The sequence below is a fragment of the Aricia agestis genome, chromosome 3 (assembly GCF_905147365.1).
Source record: "Aricia agestis chromosome 3, ilAriAges1.1, whole genome shotgun sequence".
In the NCBI taxonomy this organism is placed as follows: Eukaryota; Metazoa; Arthropoda; class Insecta; order Lepidoptera; family Lycaenidae; genus Aricia; species Aricia agestis.
Window position 1 is genome coordinate 4,436,053 of NC_056408.1, and position 19,893 is coordinate 4,455,945.

Sequence of the window (19,893 nt, forward strand, 5' to 3'; positions counted from 1 at the left end):
AGAGCTGCAGGTGCGTTGCCGGCCTTTTAAGAGGGAATAGGGTAATAGGGGAGGGAAGGGAAGGGAAGGGAATAGGGGGGTAGGGAAGGGAATAGGGTAGGGGATTGGAACTCCGGTAAACTCACTCACTTGGCGAAACACAGCTAGGGAATGCAATCTCGGCCTTTTTTAGCGAGATTGATCTCGGACGAAAAAAAAGCGAGATCTCGCGAGTTTAACGAGATAACACTTGAGCATAAAAACGTCTTATTCGAAGCGCGGACTGACACGGACGGAGTTGCGATCACAGAGTAAAAACAAAGAGGAGCTGGCATAAGCAACTGTGCACTGTGATTTTCAACTAGGTCCTGAATTTTGACTTCTCGTTGTTTTGTTAGTTACAAAAGAACTGTTTTATTACTAAAACATTTGTATTTGATAGTATGCGCTTTTATAATTCTGGACGTCACGTTATACGTGCAAAGCCCTTTTGATTTTACACACCGCGGACGTTTTGTGCGGTTCAGAAGTGTAGAAGTCGTGATGTCCTTTAACGTGCACGTTAAAAAGTTATCGTCGACGGAAATTTAAAAACGTCTTCATATTATATTTCCATAAATTGTACTTCCCTATGTGTCGTTTTACCGCGGACGTCCACGATATTACCGCCACGTCCAAAATTATAAAAGCGCACATTAGAAGAGAAGACTGGTTGTTTATTTCATTTGTTATTTAATAGATAGAAGATACGTACTTATGTCAAAGTTTACTACTTAAAAATTATAGACAGATAAGTACGTCAAACAATGTTTGATGCATAAAATTCAATTGAAAAAATTCGTGAAATTCGTGAAAATGAATGTTAATCTTATAATACTTATAATATTCATTACTTTTTTTCGTCATTTATTCAAATATTGTGATTATTTACAAAAAAAAAACCCACCAAACTGCTAATCTCGCGAGATCTCGAAATTGGCGAGATCTCGCGGTATTGTATTCATAAACTCGCGGGATCTCGCTTGAGCCCCAATCTCGCGAGATTTGCATTCCCTAAACACAGCGCAAGCGCTGTTTTTACGCCGGTTTTCTGTGAGAACGTGGTATTTCTCCGGTCAAGCCGGCCCATTCGTGCCGAAGCATGGCTCTCCCACGTATAAATCTATGGATCTCTCTCTTAAGGCGCTGTGGTTGTTGCAACTACGTAAAATGAGTTTTTTAAATCATGTTTTTTGTAAAGAAAATGTAAGTATTTATTTAAGTATAACTCAAAAAAGGTACCGTTTTAAAATTGAGAAAATTTCCTACAAGTACGCAAAGGTATATCAGTACATAATTTGAAAAATTCTGCTCGATAGAAAAAAATCTCAAAGATTTTCATAATTAAATCATTTTATGGCTAAATTACACACTTTCTACTAAAAACAAAAAATGTAGTACATACTGTGTCGTAACCTAACCTAAACGATTTGATATATTTGATTTGTGTAATACTAAAAACAAAAGGTTTTTTCTCCTACTTCCTAATAATCAAGGCACGCGGCGAGCGCGTAACCGTTGTACAAGGCGCACTGATGTTATGAATGTTATTTTAATGTTCTGTACGTCGATATTCGTACTGACAGACATCGACCTGCTTATTTTAGGGACTACTGGGTCTTAAAAACTGTTGGCCACAGACAGACAAATGACATAAACCGGCGTGAAACAGCGCTTGCACTGTGTTTCGCCGAGTGAGTGAGTTTACCGGAGGCCCAATCCCCTACCCTATTCCCTTCCCTTCCCATCCCTACCCTGCCCTATTACCCTATTCCCTCTTAAAAGGCCGGCGACGCACCTGTTGCTTTCCATCAGGTGACCCGTTTGCTCGTTTGTCCCCTTATTTCATAAACACCTACAAATCGTAGAAATAATGTTAACGTTAAGGGAGCAAAAACCAAAAACGCTTTTTAGGGTTCCGTACCCAAAGGCTAAAAACGGGACCCTATTACTGAGACTTCGATGTCTGTCTGTCCGTCTGTCTGTCTGTCCGCCTGTCTCCAGGCTGTAAAGCTCAAGAACGGTACCTATACCGTTCTTGAGCGGTTGAGCGGCGGTTGAATTACCGCGGTATAGCTAGAGACTAGAGAGATGACATTTTTCACAGATTATGTATTTTTGTTGCCGCTATAACAACAAATACTGAAAACAAAATAAATTAAACTAGAGATCACCCAATGGTCGAAATTCGATCTTAGTTTCAACAACATCAGGACTACTAAGTACCTATATTTTGTAAAAAAATATTGACTTTATCATATTTTTTTTTCAACTCTTGTCTCTGGGACTCAGCTGATCTCAGACTGGCCGTGTAAGCATTGTCTAATAGTATCTAAGATTCAATAAAAAAAAACTATTATAATCCATTTTCAATTTGTCACCTTGTTGTCAACCATTGACTTGTTTCCTTATTCATTGTTGTCAACAGACTTCAACCATAAATAAAAGAGTATAATTGATAATTCGTATGTATAGGCTTGTCACTCAAAAATCTGTCATCGTTCCTTGTGTGTGTGTTGTAGTATGTGTAATATTTTATTTGTTAAAAAAATGTATGATAAAAGCATAATTTCAAAATAATATTAGCTCGATGCACTCCTTCACCATATAAACTATAACTGTGCAAAATTTCATTTACCTACGTTTCCCCATTTTTCGTCAAAAGGGATACAAAATTTTTCGCTTGCGTATTAATATATAGATACTAGATGTCCCGCGCGGCTTCGCCCGCGTAAATTAGGAATTTTACGGAAACCGTACATTTTCCCATAAAAACAGCTCTTATGTCCCTACTCTCTTCACTTGGTTTACTCTATATCTGTGCCAAATATTGCCATAAAAATTGCACCAGTAGTTCGTAATTTCTAATATTTCCCCCGTTTTTCCCACATTTTCCTGAGTTTCTTCGGTCGTATTAGTCTTAGCGTGATAATAATATATAGCCTACAGTGTTACTCGATAAATTAGCTATCTAACACTCAAATAAGTTTTTAAATCGGACCAGTAGTTCCTGAGATTAGCGCGTTCAAGCAAACAATATTAAGTATAGATTTTTTTCAATTATCGCTTGACAAACTTGAGTCTCGATCTAAAAGACTATGAAAAGTACCAATAATAGGGTCATTATAGGCTCATAAGTCATAACCATGGGACGATGTATGGTATAAAATGGTAGTGATGATGATGATGATGATGATGATGATGATGATGATGATGAATGTAATTTGCATAGTAGCATATGCTTTTCGTTCTTAAAACAACGCCGTAACTCCCAAACTTGTATCTATAAAGAATCAGAAGTTCTCTCAGCACCTTCCGAACCACGGTATACCAGGTATACCTCGGTGCAAAATCTTACTTGTTGGTAGTATATGCTTAGAATACTTCTCATGAAACCGAAGTCACCACATGTTTCCATATAAATTTTGAGGAGTTCCCTCGATTACTTATGCATCCTTCATCAGATCACCACTTTTGTGAATATAATACCAAATTGGGATGATACCCTATATACCAAAAGAAAAATTTTGAAATTGAGTAATCGTTGAACATAAGAAAACGAACATAACACCTCCCCCATTTTGAAAGTCGGTTAAAATTGTAGCCTATGTGTTATTCTGATGTATAAGCTATATTACTGTAAAGTTTCATTAAAATCCGTTCAGTAGTTTTTGCGTGAAGAGTAACAAACATCCATACATCCACAGTCCACACATCCATACATCCAAACAAACTTTCGCCTTTATAATATTAGTAGGATTTAATGGTGTAATACATCAATGGTGTAATACTCCCATACAATAAAAGTGTTTTTTTTGGCATTTCTCGATATAATCGATAACAATGATAGCAAATAGCTACGAATAATAAAAACTAAGGAAAAGTAACTCCGTCAAATAACATGCTCCACAATACTGGTCAAAAAAGTGTACCTTAGGTACACATTTCAATACATTTGCAATATTTAGGTGACCTTGAGCGGTACTAGGCTGACGTTACATGACAGATCAAAAGGAAACAAATTTAAAACGGTAATAGTATGGGAGGGAGGAACCTTAGTTTTTATTATTCGTAGACAAATAGCAATAGATACGTACCTGAAATATACACAAAATACTCAATTGTAAGTATTATAAGCACCTACTTTAATAATTATTAACGATAAAATTTAAATAAAATAATGAGAAAAGTAACCATTTCTGTAGCTAATTATCTCTATGAAGTTTGGCGTGAAATATTGGTGCAAGCTATACGGAGATGTTGAAGTCATAAGATGAACGAAGATCATCTTCGAACATGCTTAGTCCGCACACAATGAGTCGACGGTCCGACCCGATCTATGATCTAAGATAGTTTATAATCTTATATTATAAAATTCTCGTGTCACAATGTTCGTTCCCGTACTCCTCCGAAACGGCTTGACCGATTCTCATGAAATTTTGTGAGCATATTGAGTAGGTAGGTCTGAGAATCGGCCAACATCTATTTTTCATACCAAAAATTATTTATATGGCATAACAACCGAAAAACATTTCTGATATAACTACGAGTACGGTACACCGACTACCGAGTGGCGAGTGCCGACAGTCAGTTCATGGGTTCAAATTTCGAACTTCGAATCGTGATTCGTGATTCGTGAATCGTGAGTCGTGACTTCATAGTTCATTCATTCACATTTCAGTCAGCGAGCGATCGTAGTGCGGTGCGGACGTATGACGTTCTCGCGTGGAGCGTTTACGAAATAATCTAAACTTTTAAAAACAGTGCTATGTGTTTAGTGACAAAATGACGAAGTTTAGTGGTTAATGAGTGCTATTTAAAACCAATTGTGGTGTGAGGTGTTGTAAAGTTTCCGAGCACGTTTTTACGGATTTACGTTTTGAAGGTAAGTTTGTTTTGTTGTGTCACCTTTGTTTGAATATTTAGTAGTGTTTATTCAAAGATTTATAACTCAGTGACCGGCAAATGATATGATAACGTTTTTATCTAACCGGTTTCCAACATTTCTAGGTATTGTTTCACTGTAAGTAACGTAACCTCGAAGCCTGTCATAATACCGGTTTTAAATTACCGGCAAACTTAAAAAAATAATGTTACGACATGGTTATGAAAACTATAATAATATAAACTATAATAATATTGTAGATATTTAACATACAATTATAATAGGTACATAATTATAATAACAAAATGCAGGTAGTTAAAAATAATAATTAAGACACCGTGCACCGAACACGTGAATTAGTTTTATTATTCTAAATTCAAATTAAAATTAAGAATAAAGTTAAAAATGTTTCCTACGTATATTATTGTAATAATATTATTATCATTGTACCATCTAATTATACAAACTGTGTCCATCTACTCGCAAAATAAAATTAAACAAAAAGTTAAATAGCAAAGGAGTACTTATATTATGTACAGCTATTTGCCAGAAGAACCATGCCAGGAAGCCTGATATAATCAGACAAAACTTCCTAATTCCTAACAGAATCACCGATTTCGGATGGTGGCCGGTTTCATTGCAACCCGTCAAGCTATGCTGAGTATTTTAGTCTAGGAACGTATTCAACCATGTACCTAGGTCGGCAAATGAAACTCAAGAGTCAAGACTCTAGACTCACTTGTGGTCTGCAATAAAATTATCAGTTGGTAACTGCTTCTACTTGAAAAACAACGGCTTCGTCCATCCGACCTTGACCTAACCTTTGCTTGATTTAATTACTGCCTGTCTCTATTTACATGGATTTAATCTATCTAGAACTATTTATCTTATCTTATATCTTTAAACGAGCAATTCTTGTATATATGTATATATCTAATTGGAATCTCGGAATCGGCTCCAACGGTTTTCATGAAATTTAGTATATGTATAGGGGGTTTCAGGGGCGATAGATCGATCTAGCTAGGAATTATTTTTAGAAAATGTCATTTTATTCGTGTTTTATCGAATATCGAGCAAAGCTCGGTCAAATAGCTGGTATATTTTTAAACGAGCAATTCTTGTATACAGCACCGGATCTAGGGGGGGGGGGGGGGAGGGGGGCAAATTTAGGGGGCGGCCAAATTCATACTTCACGGACCAATGGACAACTCATCATTGACCACGTAATAAAATATATAATAACACAAGTACAGCAATTTCATGGCCATATCAACTTGACCGATACCCTGAGCGCGGACTGCGGAGTGAGACGTGCACGAACATTTATTATTCGCGAGGCGCGTAGGCATAGTTCAAAATACGCGCCCGGCTCTCGCACGATGTTAAACCCTACCCTGTTAATTATGTATATTATATATCCTACATAATATTGATAGCTGAAATTATATGGATGATAAAGGTGAAAATAAACATAAGTAGGTAGGGGGGGGGGCATGGGCGTATATAAGGGGGGGGGGGGGGGGTCCTGGGGGTCCGGACCCCCCACTTTACTATCCATCTTACTTGTCCAATCGACAATATAATATTATTGTCATCGATTGTCATCGGCGAGGTACATATCTGTCGTTTGACTAAAGCAATATGGGTAAAGCCAAAGTTCGTTTATCGTGCGGGAACCGTACATTTTTACGGGATGAAAAGCATTTTATGTCTTTTCCCGCGACATAAAGTATCATATCAAATTTCAGAAAAATCGGTTCAGCGGTTTGGGCGTGAACAGCCAAACACACTTTGCCATTTAAAATATTTAGGGCCTGTTTCACCACTTTCTGATAAAGTGCCGAATAGGCTCTTCACAACTTTTTTTACAGATTCTCCATACTTATCGACAGATCAATCCATATTTAGACAGATCAACCTAAGTGGTGGGCGGATAGGCTATCCGGCACTTATCAGGAAGTGGTGAAACAGGCCCTCAGTGTGGATATGGATACTATTTTTCTGTTTGACAGTAACAAGACTGGATCGAAGCTTTATTAATGTTGAATTAAAAACTGCTGGCAATTGCAAAACGATTGTAACGACAAAAACTGCCTATTGTTTTCGACCAAATTCCGGCTAGGCTTCTTCTGATCGATAAAAAAAGATGAATCATGGATTTAAATAGAAGTTTTTTGTTGTCAATTGAGATTATGATTCGTGCTTATCGATTTATACCGCGGTAATCGATAAGGTTATCGATAATTTTACTCAATGGACTTGTGGAATTTGTTTAGTACTTTATACTATCAGAGAATTTAAAATCACAGGCAGACTTACGTAATTTAGTCGACTTACATCAAGCCCACCCCAGATCACGACCAAAATATTATTTAACCTAGAGATGATGCCCGCAATTCCGTTGCGCAGGAACCTTCTTCTGCGAGAAAAGTTTATACGTGGGAGAGCCATGCTTCGGCACGAATGGGCCGACTCGACCGGAGAAACACCACGTTCTCACAGAAAACCGGCGTGAAACAGCGCTTGCGCTGTTTCACGCCGAGTGAGTGAGTTTACCGGAGGCCCAATCCCCTACCCTATTCCCTTCATTACCCTTCCCTATTCCCTTCCTTACCCTCCCTATTCCCTTCCTTACCCTCCCTATTCCCTTCCCTCCCCTATTACCCTATTCCCTCTAAAAAGGCCGGCAAGGCACCTGCAGCTCTTCTGATGCTGCGAGTGTCCATGGGCGACGGAAGTTGCTTTCCACCAGGTGACCCGTTTGCTCGTTTGCCCCCTTCTTTCATAAAAAAAAATAAAAAAATTAAGACGTATTTGTCCTTTCCCGGCAGGGCTGCCAAATTATCTTTGCCGGTCAGGCACGGCAAAATTCCCGGACATTTGGCCGAAATGTGGTTATTTCCCCGGACACCTCTTTTAAACAGTATTTACGATAACGTCTTGCCAATTTTTGCTTTTCCAACAAGAATTTGTAAAAATCTGACTATTGACTAACTCAAGTCCGTTCAAGAAATCGTGTGTATGCTTAGCGAGTTTTTACCTTTCGTTTGTTGCTGCCTGCCTAAAAAGTTGGATTTCTCTCAACGAAAGTGTTCGGATTTCACCCGGACACTTTTCAAAAACCCGGCCGGACGAACCCCGGACGCCCTTCAAACTAGGACAAATCCGGGGAAACCCGGACGGATGGCAACCCTATTTCCCGGGACCTTCGAGTACCGTATATCTCCGTACCCAGCAAAATCCGTTCAGCGGTTTGAAGAGGTAACATACAGACACACTTTCGCATTTATAATAACAGTAGGTATTGATATGGATGTAAATCCCAAATCACTTTGTTTCAATCACAATTAAATCCCGGGAAAGGACATCTACTTTTTTGGCCCAACGTCAAAAGCATAGTAAAAGGAGGTTTACTTCTAACTACTGAGTGTACAATATAAGTTTGTACATAGTATTACATAAACTTGTAAATACGGTACATGTATATCCGTTTGTTACTGTTGATTTTGTTCCCATCTGAGTAAACACGCTCATTGTGAGAACAGTTATTTGTTATCCAACAATTTGCTGTCGAAACACTGTACTTAATTATAATGATTTGATTTGCAGGAAAATGTTGAGTAATTTCACGCTATACCTAGTTTATTCGAGCTGTGAATGACATGGAAATAATTATCTTTCTTAACACCCGGCTGTCGCATAACAATTGAAAATCTATTGTGTCTGCTATTCCCACGATCGTATATTAATAAATTGCACCATCCAAGAAATTTATCCATAGGGAGATAGCGGACCTACTTCATTTTGATGAAATTTAGTATATAGGGGGTTTCGGAGGCGATAAATCGATCTAGCTAGGAATAATTTTTAGAAAATGTCATTTTATTCGTATTTTATCGAATACCGTGCAAAGCTCGGTCAAATAGCTAGTGATATATCAAGCTCTGCGAAGTAAATCACAGTTGACATTGACTTGACGTAGCCCGACAAAATAATGTAGGTCTGTCATCTACCTATTAATGAATTTCTCTTGGTACCATCGAGGAAATTATTGCTTCCAAGGCAGTTGACGGACCCACGTCATTTGGTCGGCTTATGTCAATTCAATGTTAGCTGTGATCTGTCGGTCCATGGTGGGTTTGACTTTAACGCGACTAAGCCCCAATTTCACCAAGGACCGTTAAAGTTAACGCTCGAATTAGTGTCACGTTACCTCTTTCGTTTTTCATATGAATAAAAGAGAAGACATGACATTTTAACAAGCTGTTAACACTAACAAACGTTGGTGAAATTGGGGCTAAATTACTTAGGTAATTTTTAATCCGCTCATATGTTCTTGAGATGCTCCCCCTACGGAGATGCCGTAATTACCGTTTTTAGAGCTTATTTATTACTAACTCATAATTTGAAAGCTACAAAATTATAAAAAAAATACAGCAATAATCTTCAGTATATGACCGTTCTTTTCATATTATTAATTTCCTATTTTTGTTTTTTATACTCATGATATCAGCTTCCAAAGTAGCTAATACCAATTTATTTAAATTCAAGCAAACATTCAGTATCTCCCTAGTATTTACAAATTACGGTTATTTGAAACACACGCCAATAGATCAAAAATTTCATTAACTACATACTGGACGTTTGTTTTTTTAGGTCAATTTTGAATTAAGATAAGTAAAGAAAAATGGATTTTTGCGCGATCTCGGAAAATGTATGGTGAAGGTCGTTTGCTCAGCCTTAAGCGAGTTTAGCATTGTTTTCCTGTCCAAAACAAACGGGCACAACGCTTAAAGAAGTTTTAAGTTAAATAACTACAAAATTAACTGTAAAAAAAGTTGTAATAATGTAGACCTATACTTCCCCGTTTTATGGATCCTGAAATCATATTTAGGATATCGTGTTACCAACAATTTCGTTCAACGGGAGCCCAATTTTTATGATTATATCGTAAATACTGACATCGGAATCAGACTATTTAATAATATCGGTAATTGGGTTACGTTTTATGTTCCAATATAAGTGTCTAAATACACTAGGCTGAATTACGCCGGCGTAAATTCCGCCGTGTTTACGCCGCATTTCAAATGCAATGCAAAATACGGGCCGAACGCGAGGGGTAACACACGTCGCGTTCCGTCCGTATTTTGTATGCGTTTGACATTTGCGGCGGAAGTTACGCCGGCGTAATTCAGCCTAGTGTGTTTAGACACTAATAATAAATAATACATAATATTATAATTTATATCTAATTCGACGCTTTATTTATTTTAATTTTTGAAATATTACATGTACTTACTTACTAAAAAGTTTTTAGAAATCAAAATTCAGGTAATTTGATAGGTACTTGTTATCTAACCTAGGTTTTCAAAGTTTTCGGTTAAAATAGGGTTAAAATTATCTTCAAACTAACTTATTACGTCTTAAATCGCACTTACGCAATCAAGACTTGTGTTGCCTCTATGTTATTACGCAAAGAAAATAAGGAAATGCAGAGGAAATGAGCGAAAAGGGAGTGGTTAACATATTGTACTACGTTAATACCACAATACGAATATGTACAGTAGCACACTGCGCAACACCATCATCAATAATCATCATCATCGATAGCAGATAGTGCACAGAATCGGCTACTTGTCAAAAGTTTTGTTTACATAATTGCTTCCGATTGCTTACTAGATGTCGCAAATTGCAATATTATGTATGTACGTCTAGCATCTTGCCTAGTCTTCATCCATCCGCTGCCTGACACATTCTTCAAATTATTATTATCGGACCATCAGAAAATCAGATCGCGTAACAGGCAAAAATAACTCGACCGTGTACTTGAATTTCAATGCAATGCACGGACAACTTTTAGGCGATTGTCATACTGTGCTGCATTGTTTTGCTTTCAAAGTTGTTCTACTGCTTTCTACTGTATATCATGAATACTGTGGTACAACTTTTCTCTGATGATGGACATTGCGGAGTATATTAAGTAGGGGAACCCCCTACGTAGAATTGAGGCCAATTTTGAAAAGTTTACGTATTACTGATAGGGTGACAGAGAGTCCGGACAACGCTGGATATAGTCCCGTTTTTTAACCGACTTCCAAAAAGGAGGAGGTTATACGTTCGGCTGTATAAAATATATATTTTTTGTTTACCGTATAGAACCAAAATTAAAAAAACCCCGCCCAGTGTGTGTTGGGTCACGCGCAACACAGTGTGTTAGTGTAAACACCGTTATCCTTGACACCATCAAATGAGCCCGTCAACATGAACAACTTATGCTGGGAACTCAATCAAATCAAAAACTAGCGGTAAGTACTACGGAACCCTATATTGCGCGTGGCCCGACACGCACTTGGCCGGTTTTTTTTTATAAAAGACGACAAACAAGCAAACGAGTCACCTGACGTGATAATTAGTTTAAAGTTTGTGAATAAATTATCTCCAGTGCACAGTTGTTAAACCTCGGAAAATGGTATTACGAGTATTTATACGCGACTAGTAGACTGAATGAGACAAGTATGTCTCATTCAGTCTAGTCGCGAATAAATACGCGTGTGAATGCGACTGCAACAATAATATATTCGCGTAGCTTTTTTTATAATATTTTGGTGCAAACAAGCAAACGGGTCACCTGATGGAGAGCAACTACCGTCGTCCATGGACACTTGCAATATCCTTCTGATGTTCCAGGTGCGTTGTCGGCCTTTTAAGAGGGACTCTCTCTTCTTGAAGGTTTCGGTAGCTCCACAATTTTAGCAATTTAAATTGTCCAGGATTTTCAACAAAGCCTAGCCACCCTAGCCAAAAGTAGGCTAATGTTGGCTTTATTTACCGTACCGTAACCTGGCAGGCTCTCCAAGGCTAATCTGTCTTATATAGATTATGACGTCACATTTGGCACGTGTCGTATTTGGAGTTAATGGCTTAAAACGTGTGACCGAATTTTAGAAACGGAATTACAAAATACTAGACCTTTATTACTTGTACTATAAGTGTTAAAATTGCCTGAAATCGTGGGACTTATAATACAAGCAGCGGATTTGTACGATATATCTATAGACGCGTTGTCGCGTTGTCTATGAACTTGGGTCTCAGAATTGACTATTTCCTAACGAATAAAATCAGCAAGCATTTCGACTAGGGCTAGTTCACATTGTAACACGACGAGACGATACGATGTATTTTAAATCGCATCGTCTCGTCGTTTGTTCGTCTTATCGAAATGAAGCTACTCATAAAAAATTAGCTTGATAGTAATAAAAAAATATTGTTCAAGGGCTCCCGTACTAATACTGCTGAGTGCTGACTGACCATTTGAGTCCATTTGCACGTAAAATACGCGCGTAGCTTTTGAGCACAATGTTTAGGTGACTTCTCTTACTATTTCTTCTTCATGTAAATTATATTTGCAAGTGTTTCTCATTGAATCAATTAATTAATATTGCTTTAAAAGATACTAAATAAAATATAATATTTTCAGAAAGCATTAAAAAAGGCTTCATGTAACTTCGTCACGGAATTCTATTTTTAGTTGCGACGTCTATCAAAGTACAAATTAAAAGAAGCCCCACGCAACCAATCTCCATTAGATGTAAGATCACAAGAAATGGAAACATTTATACATATGTTCCTAAATAATAATAATTAATATAATTACCAAGCCAATAACATTTTGTATACGGGGATTTACTAACCTAGTTGTAAAAGTTTTCTTGTACTTATAATTTTTTTTTATTGGGGGCAAACGAGCAAACGGGTCACCTGAGCAACTACCGTCGCCAATGGACACTCGTAACATCAGATAAGAGCGCACAGACGAACGGCACTTGTCGACGGCACGCGTCGACGACACGCGTCAACGGCAGTCGGCGGCACGCGTCGATGGTAATCGACAAGTGTCAAAATAAATCAAATGGAAAAATCCAGCGTGCCGTTCGTCTGTAATAAGCCTAAGCTGCAAACCTTCAAGAAGAGGAAACACGCTCTCTTCTTGAAGGTTTGCAGGTCGTACTGGTCCGAAAGTACCGCTGGCTGCAGTATCTATGTTAGCTGGGTGCAACATCTTTATTTATGTATCAAATCAATAGTATCACATTAGTAACCGTCAAAAATGTTTCTAAGGTACTGAAAGACTTTCAATGAAAAATTGTACAATGTTACAAAATTACAAACAAAATATTACAAGCAAACAAAAAAAAATAAGTAAATTATCACAATTTGTATCACACTGGGACAAATACTAATTATCTTAATGTTCGTTTTGGTGAAAATTAAATAAGGCAATCAGCCCTTGGCTAATATTTAATTAAAAAATATAAAATGGCTCCCAAAGGGCGAAAGTCGGTGAATTTGATTACTGTTCATTTTGTTTTTCTGTTACAAAAGTTTAGAGTTGCTCGTGCAGTTTAAAACGCTTATTGTATTATTATATACATATCCAGTTTTCTAACATCACTGTCTGATCCGATAAATGTTGTTTTGTCATATTCGGTGTGGGAATAATATTATGTAATATTATTATGCTCGAGCACAGAATCTGGGGGCACGGCAGTGCCCCCGCCAAGTCGAGCAAAAAAGCGGCACGGCCGTACCATCCTTTTCTCGAACCAATTCAGGCTCTTTTTGACCCCCTATAACTTCATTGTGGATAAACCAACAAGCCTGAATTTTCAGTTGCTAAGCAAGCATTGCATAAACACGGTATTTTTAAAATTTCATTCAATTTGCACCAGTAGTTTAAGAGCTGTAACTAGTTAAAGTTTCTTAATTTTGTCACTGACTGACTGACTGACTGACTGATCACCAAAAGTCTAAGGCACTTCTAGCAGACATAGAACCTTCGAACTAAGAATATAATTAGTGTTTAGTGTCTAAATCAAGGGAAAATTCAAATATTTCAAAATTTCTGTCCAGTTTTCTAGATACACTAACTTCGCAAATAACTTTGTAATCCCATATAAATGTATAGGATTACAAAGTTACATTTGCGGTTTATGAATCATTGTACCCGTACCATCAATATCTAGTCCGGTTTATCGTTGGTAGAGAGATATCTAGCTAGTGTTTAGTGTCTTAATTAAGGGAAAACCTAATAAACATTTATAATTACTGTCCAGTTTTCTTCGTCTTTCTCTAACTTCGTGAATAACTTTGTAATCCCATATGTACATATTGTATAAGATTACAAAGTTACATTAATTGCAATTTATGAATCATTGTACCGGTACCATCGATATTTCCGTACGTATATTCGAAGGAGTAATAGTTGTAGATAGGTATCTATATATATTTATGAAGCACTAGCTTTTGCCCGCGGCTTCGCTCGCGTGGAATTCAAAAATCGCGTAAAATACGAATATTCTTGTAAACCTCCTTTGGAAACCTGACATTTTTTCAAGACCAAAAGTAGCCTATGTTACTCTTCATCTTTTCAACTAAGTCTACGTCAAAAATCAAGTCGATCGGTTGCTTCGCGAGGCCGTGAAAGAAGGACAATCAAACAAATAAACAAACACACTTTCGCATTTATAATAATATTAATATGGATATTGGATAGTCATGAAAGGCAAGTAGTATAGTAATACTGTATACATATTGATTATATTATTATTAATTGTTAGTTTTATTTGTTTCTTATAAAAATCATTATTGATATATTTTATAGCAGTAAAAGGTACCAAAAAGGAGAAAAGTAGGACTCTACAAAAAGAAGTGAGATCCCATCAAAAACATCCTGTAAAAAAACCAAGTCTCGCAACTCAGTTTTTATACCGTAAAAATTTATGAGATCCATGCAATACCAAGTCGGTTAATTTATTCAGTCCCTACCTAGGGGACTGAAGTCTCAAGTTATTACGTAAGTTATTATCATATCAATATTAAAAATCTTTTACGTTTTAAATAAATAGATCGACTTGGACATCGCATGAAAACATGAAAACACAATGTATCTTACAACAATTTATACATAATTAATATATTATTAGATTGTTTAGTCTATTGCGCTCCATGCGATTAATGCAGGCCCGTGGTGCCGTGTGATACTGTATAGTTTATAGTGATTAACTGATTAGTGTTATACTAAACAATCTAATCATGCTATGGTCCAAGTCGATCTATTTATTTAAAACGTAAAAGATTTTTAATATTGATATGATAATAACTTACGTAATAACTTGAGACTTCGGTCCCCTAGGTAGGGACTGAATAATTAACCGACTTGGTATTGCATGGATCTCATAAATTTTTACGGTATAAAAACTGAGTTGCGAGACTTGGTTTTTTTACAGGATGTTTTTGATGGGATATCTCCTATCCAAGCTCGAGTCCATTGTCCTGGAGACAAATATATTTTCGTATATTAATTATGATACATAGTGTGCATGTGTAGGTTTAGATTAATAAATAGTTACTACGTTATTGTACATTGTACACTGTACATGGCTACATTTTTGTTAGTTGGCCTGTTTCACCACTTTCTGATGAAGTGCCGAATAGGCTATTCACGACTTTTTGACCGATTCTCCATACTTAATCTGTCAAGTTAATTGGTGGAAGCCTATTCGTCACTTATCAGGAAGCGGTGAAACCGGCCCTTATTATTTTGAAGGCCCCATTCGAAAACAAAATTGTTAGCAAATCAGTCCACAATTCTGAATTGCGGTTATTTTTTTCTGAGCCAATACTGGAGAATGTTATTAGGTATGCCAAATTGCTTGAAATTTGTCACGGTAAAGCCTGTATGTATACAAATACACTAGTTTTTGTTGCAGTCAAAAATACCTAGTAGTTTTGATTTTATAGGCATTCAAAGTTTCGAGAATATTGATTCCCGCTAACAGTCCCGCGACCGCTTGTGACGTCATAGCACAATACCGCCGCGCGGGCCCCATACAATAAACGTGATTTTTGCTCTATCTCAACAACGGCAACAGTCAGGCACTTGAAATTTTCACCAATTAAAATAAAAAATTAAGGGGGGCTCCCATACAAAAATCACAATTTTTTGGCCTATTTTGCTCTATAAACTATATTCTCTATTTTAGACGTCGTCTATTTTAGACGTGGGAGAGCCATGCTTCGGCACGAATTGGCCGGCTCGACCGGAGAAATACCATGTTCTCACAGAAAACCGGCGTGAAACAGCGCTTGCGCTGTGTTTCGCCGAGTGAGTGAGTTTACCGGAGGCCCAATCCCTTACCCTGTTCCCTTCCCTACCCTCCCCTATTCCCTTCCCATCCCATCGTTACCCTCCCCTATTACCCTGTTCCCTCTTAAAAGGCCGGCAAATTTAATATTTAATAATAATATTAAAATAAAATAAAAATTTAAGACGGCCTCCCATACAAAAATCTTTGTGGTGGTACGGAACTCTACGTGCGCGAGTCCGACTCGCACTTGGCCGATTATTTATTTGTATTTTTTTACTAATCGGACTCGCTCATGAATACACATATCGTTATAGAGCAAAATAGGCCAAAGATTGTGGTTTTTGTATGGGAGCCCCCCTTAATTTTTTATTTTATTATAATATTATTATTAATTATTGAAGTACACATATAATTAAGGGTTTGGTGAAAATTTCAACTGCCTATCTGTTGCCGTTATTGAGATAGAGCAAAAAATCACGTTTATTGTATGAGGCCCGCGCGGCGGTATTGTGCTATGACGTCACACCGTAACCGGCCGCCCGCATCGTACAGTTACAACTTGTTTTGCTTATAAATCGGAAACTAATTAACCTATCCAAGTAATTCTTTTACTAATATTCTTTATTTTTGACAGAGAATGTGGACTGCTAATAATCAAAATTAGGTAACATTCTCCATTATCCAGGTACCTCAGCTAGCAGCTAAGACTTAGTTGGCCTGATCTAGCTTAGGGTACGGGCTACGGCCTACCAAGGGCTCCCACTCATATTCCCACTCCCACATTATGAGTAGCGACTATTTACTATTAGAAGGTTTCTATATTGTATTTTCTAGTCTTATTTATTCCTTTAAATATATTCCTGTCTTACTAAGGTGACTACAAAATGCTTTACTCCCAGCGGATGGAAGTTTCTTATCTTTTCGTTTTATATAATTAATTAACTTATGCATAGCGTCAACTTCTTGATTAAGAGCACCGAGAAAATTAATACAGAATCCTGAGGGATATATCTAGAAAATGTTAAATAGCTCTAGAATACCTGGTCTGACTTGAATATGAAGGATTAAAATCCTTGGAGAACCAAGCAATGTTTTTTTTTTATGAAATAAGGGGGCAAACGAGCAAACAGGTCACCTGATGGAAAGCAACTTCCGTCGCCCATGGACACTCGCAGCGTCAGAAGAGCTGCAAGTGCGTTGCCGGCCTTTTAAGAGGGAATAGGGTAATAGGGGAGGGTAGGGAAGGGAAGGGAATAGGGGAGAGTAGGGAACGGATTAGGATAGGGAATTGGGCCTCCGGTAAACTCACTCACTCGACGAAACACAGCGCAAGCGCTGTTTCACGCCGGTTTTCTGTGAGAACGTGGTATTTCTCCGGTCGAGCCGGCCCATTCGTGCCGAAGCATGGCTCTCCCACGTATAAAAAAAAACGTGACGTTCTCAACTTATAACAGGCGTGAAATTTGAGTAATTTCGGTTTTCACAACCAAGTTTTTGACATGCATAGAGGAGGTATTTAAAAGGGATCTGGCCTTGTACCATGAAACTGTTTTGAGACTCAAATAATCGGACGAGAATGCCGCGTCCTGCTCTAACAACGTCATTTCACGTTTGTTAGAGTAGGAGGCGGCATTCTCGTCCGATTGTTTGAGTCTCAAAACAGTTTCGTAGTAGGCCTACTGATTGCAGCATCCTTAGCATTGGCTAAGGATGCTGCAATTCCCTGATTGAGTTCACCAAGTCACTCCCTGAGTTCTGGCCACAGACAGCTGTCAGCTTTTAGTAATCTTACAATTACTGTGACGTCAAAAACTGCTTGGTAAGCCTATTGAGTAAAACTTTGTTCTGTCATGTTACTACTCCATTGCAGTAAAAAATTAGGTAACAACGAGCTGAGGCAACAATCACGTAAAACTAAGAGTTCTTCAAATTTCGTCCTTTTTTGAAAAAATGAATCTTGGCGGATCCGAAATCGGTTAATTGCTGCGGTTTGGCTAAATAATTAAGTCGACGCCAAACCGAAATCACTTTGGTCTAAACGTAAGTTAATAAACACCATTACCATTCTATTATTTAATCGGCTGCTAATGGGTTCTTCCTCAATTCTCTCCCCTGTTGGCTAATTGATTGGCGTTATTCGGTTCAGTAGCTTGACCTTCAATTAGCTTTAACTCAATATTGTCTTTATTTAGGCTAGCGCCCTTATAATTATAAAGGGCGTTCGATCTTCGGTGAATTCTGGCTCGTTTGCGATGGAATTAGAAATATTTACTCAAAGACCATGGGTATTTGACACAATTTTAAAAGGCAAAAACTGCAGTGGCGATCAGTTCGACCGGCAGGGATATTAAGTGTCTTGCAAGTTGCAACAGAAATGCGACAGGCAAAAACTGTGCAATTTTGCTGGCTAAGAAAAATGCTGGGAAATTGCTGTCAAAAGATCCAAAATTATCCAGCTGATTCGATCTTCCTCTCCATATATGGGGCATTTATGTAAAATATTTGTATTATACATGTACCTAGTACAAAGACAAAACATGCGTAATGTTTGTTATCCGTTATGACATGTAATCAGGTGCCGCACGTTCGTTTGCTATTGCTACACAAACAGCTCAAATATTAGACATACCTTTGTCAAGAACAAAAATCCTCGGGCCTTAATGAGCGTCTTTTTATGGACTTTATGGTCCATTATGAGTAGGTATTTTGTTTGAATACTTGACGCCTTTCCGTATGCTGTGTCACTTGTGTGGTCTGCAGGTAAATTAATTTAATATAATAATAATACATTTTATTTTCAGACTACATTTGGCCCAATTGTTAGTAACACTTTATTCTTAAAAGCTAATGTTAGTATTAAAAAATTATAAAGATTTAATTTAATTTAACAAAAGAGTCGCTAACAGCTAGTATAATATTAATAGGTACCAAGTTGTCAACTATTTTGCTAATCTATGTGACACAGCTCCACATCGATTAACATAAGGTCAGTCCGACCTTTCTGCAAACATCCCTAGTATGCTGTTGGTACTGCCCCTCACCCGTCGCACCAAGGACGCGCATCTTTTTCGCATGGTTGCAGAAAAGCAGTCTACACGTGCCTCAGCGAACATCTCTGACGCGCTGCAGCGCCAAGGCAGACCCAACAACACCCTGAATGCGTTGTTGAATTGGACACGAAGAGCGCTATACGATACGCTGGGTGTAATTGGCCCACAGGCTACCCGTATAGAAGGAGGTGCAATAAGCCCTGAATCCCTGGAAAGGTGGTATTTTATATCCCGGATATATAACTACGGTTTCTTTTCAGCGCAACAAAACAAAACTACTACCAATAGACTTATACCCTTGGATTAGGTGAGCAAACTGCTCACATAAAGAAGTTGTTAGAATAGTTCTGTAACAGCGAGAATTCAGGTCTTAAGTGTGATAATCTAGACCAGCATTTAAGCTTAGGTTTGCAACTTCGCGGAGCCCAAACTTTCGTTTTACCAGGGATTGAAGTATTTGAAAGTTGGAAAGAGCAAAGTGGGTAGTAAACCCTAGCAGAACCTACAACTAGCGAGTAGACATATTTGATAGAAATATGAGTTTTGAACGTAAGGCTCAACTCACACTGAGGCAGAGCATTCGCTTTGCGACTGTATGTAGACTGTACCTACTGTTTTCTTTCTATACTCAGCGAAGCCTCGGGAAATAAGGTTATATTTCAAAATATTCTATGAACTAGAGATCGCCCTGTGGTCGAAATTCGACCTTACTTGCAACGACATTAGGACTACTACCTATATTTTGTAAAAAATATTGACTTCATCATAGTTTTTTTCAATTCTTCTCTCTGGG

At 37.8% G+C, this 19,893-nt stretch overlaps 1 protein-coding gene and 1 long non-coding RNA gene across 2 annotated transcripts in view; one reads left to right on the forward strand and one right to left on the reverse strand.

The window, feature by feature from the left end:
• Positions 1 to 590: 590 nt before the first annotated feature.
• Positions 591 to 17,039, reverse strand: LOC121740309. The gene is made up of 3 exons (XR_006037628.1): positions 17,028 to 17,039; positions 8,048 to 8,050; positions 591 to 732 (listed from the first exon to the last, which is right to left on the reverse strand). It is a non-coding gene; the product is annotated as an uncharacterized LOC121740309 (long non-coding RNA).
• Positions 4,710 to 19,893, forward strand: part of LOC121740308 (angiotensin-converting enzyme-like) — a 254,324-nt gene continuing 239,140 nt past the window's right edge. The window contains exon 1 of the mRNA XM_042132979.1: positions 4,710 to 4,903. The gene's annotated coding sequence lies outside the window, so the exon portion shown is untranslated. The remainder of the gene's footprint in view (positions 4,904 to 19,893) is intronic.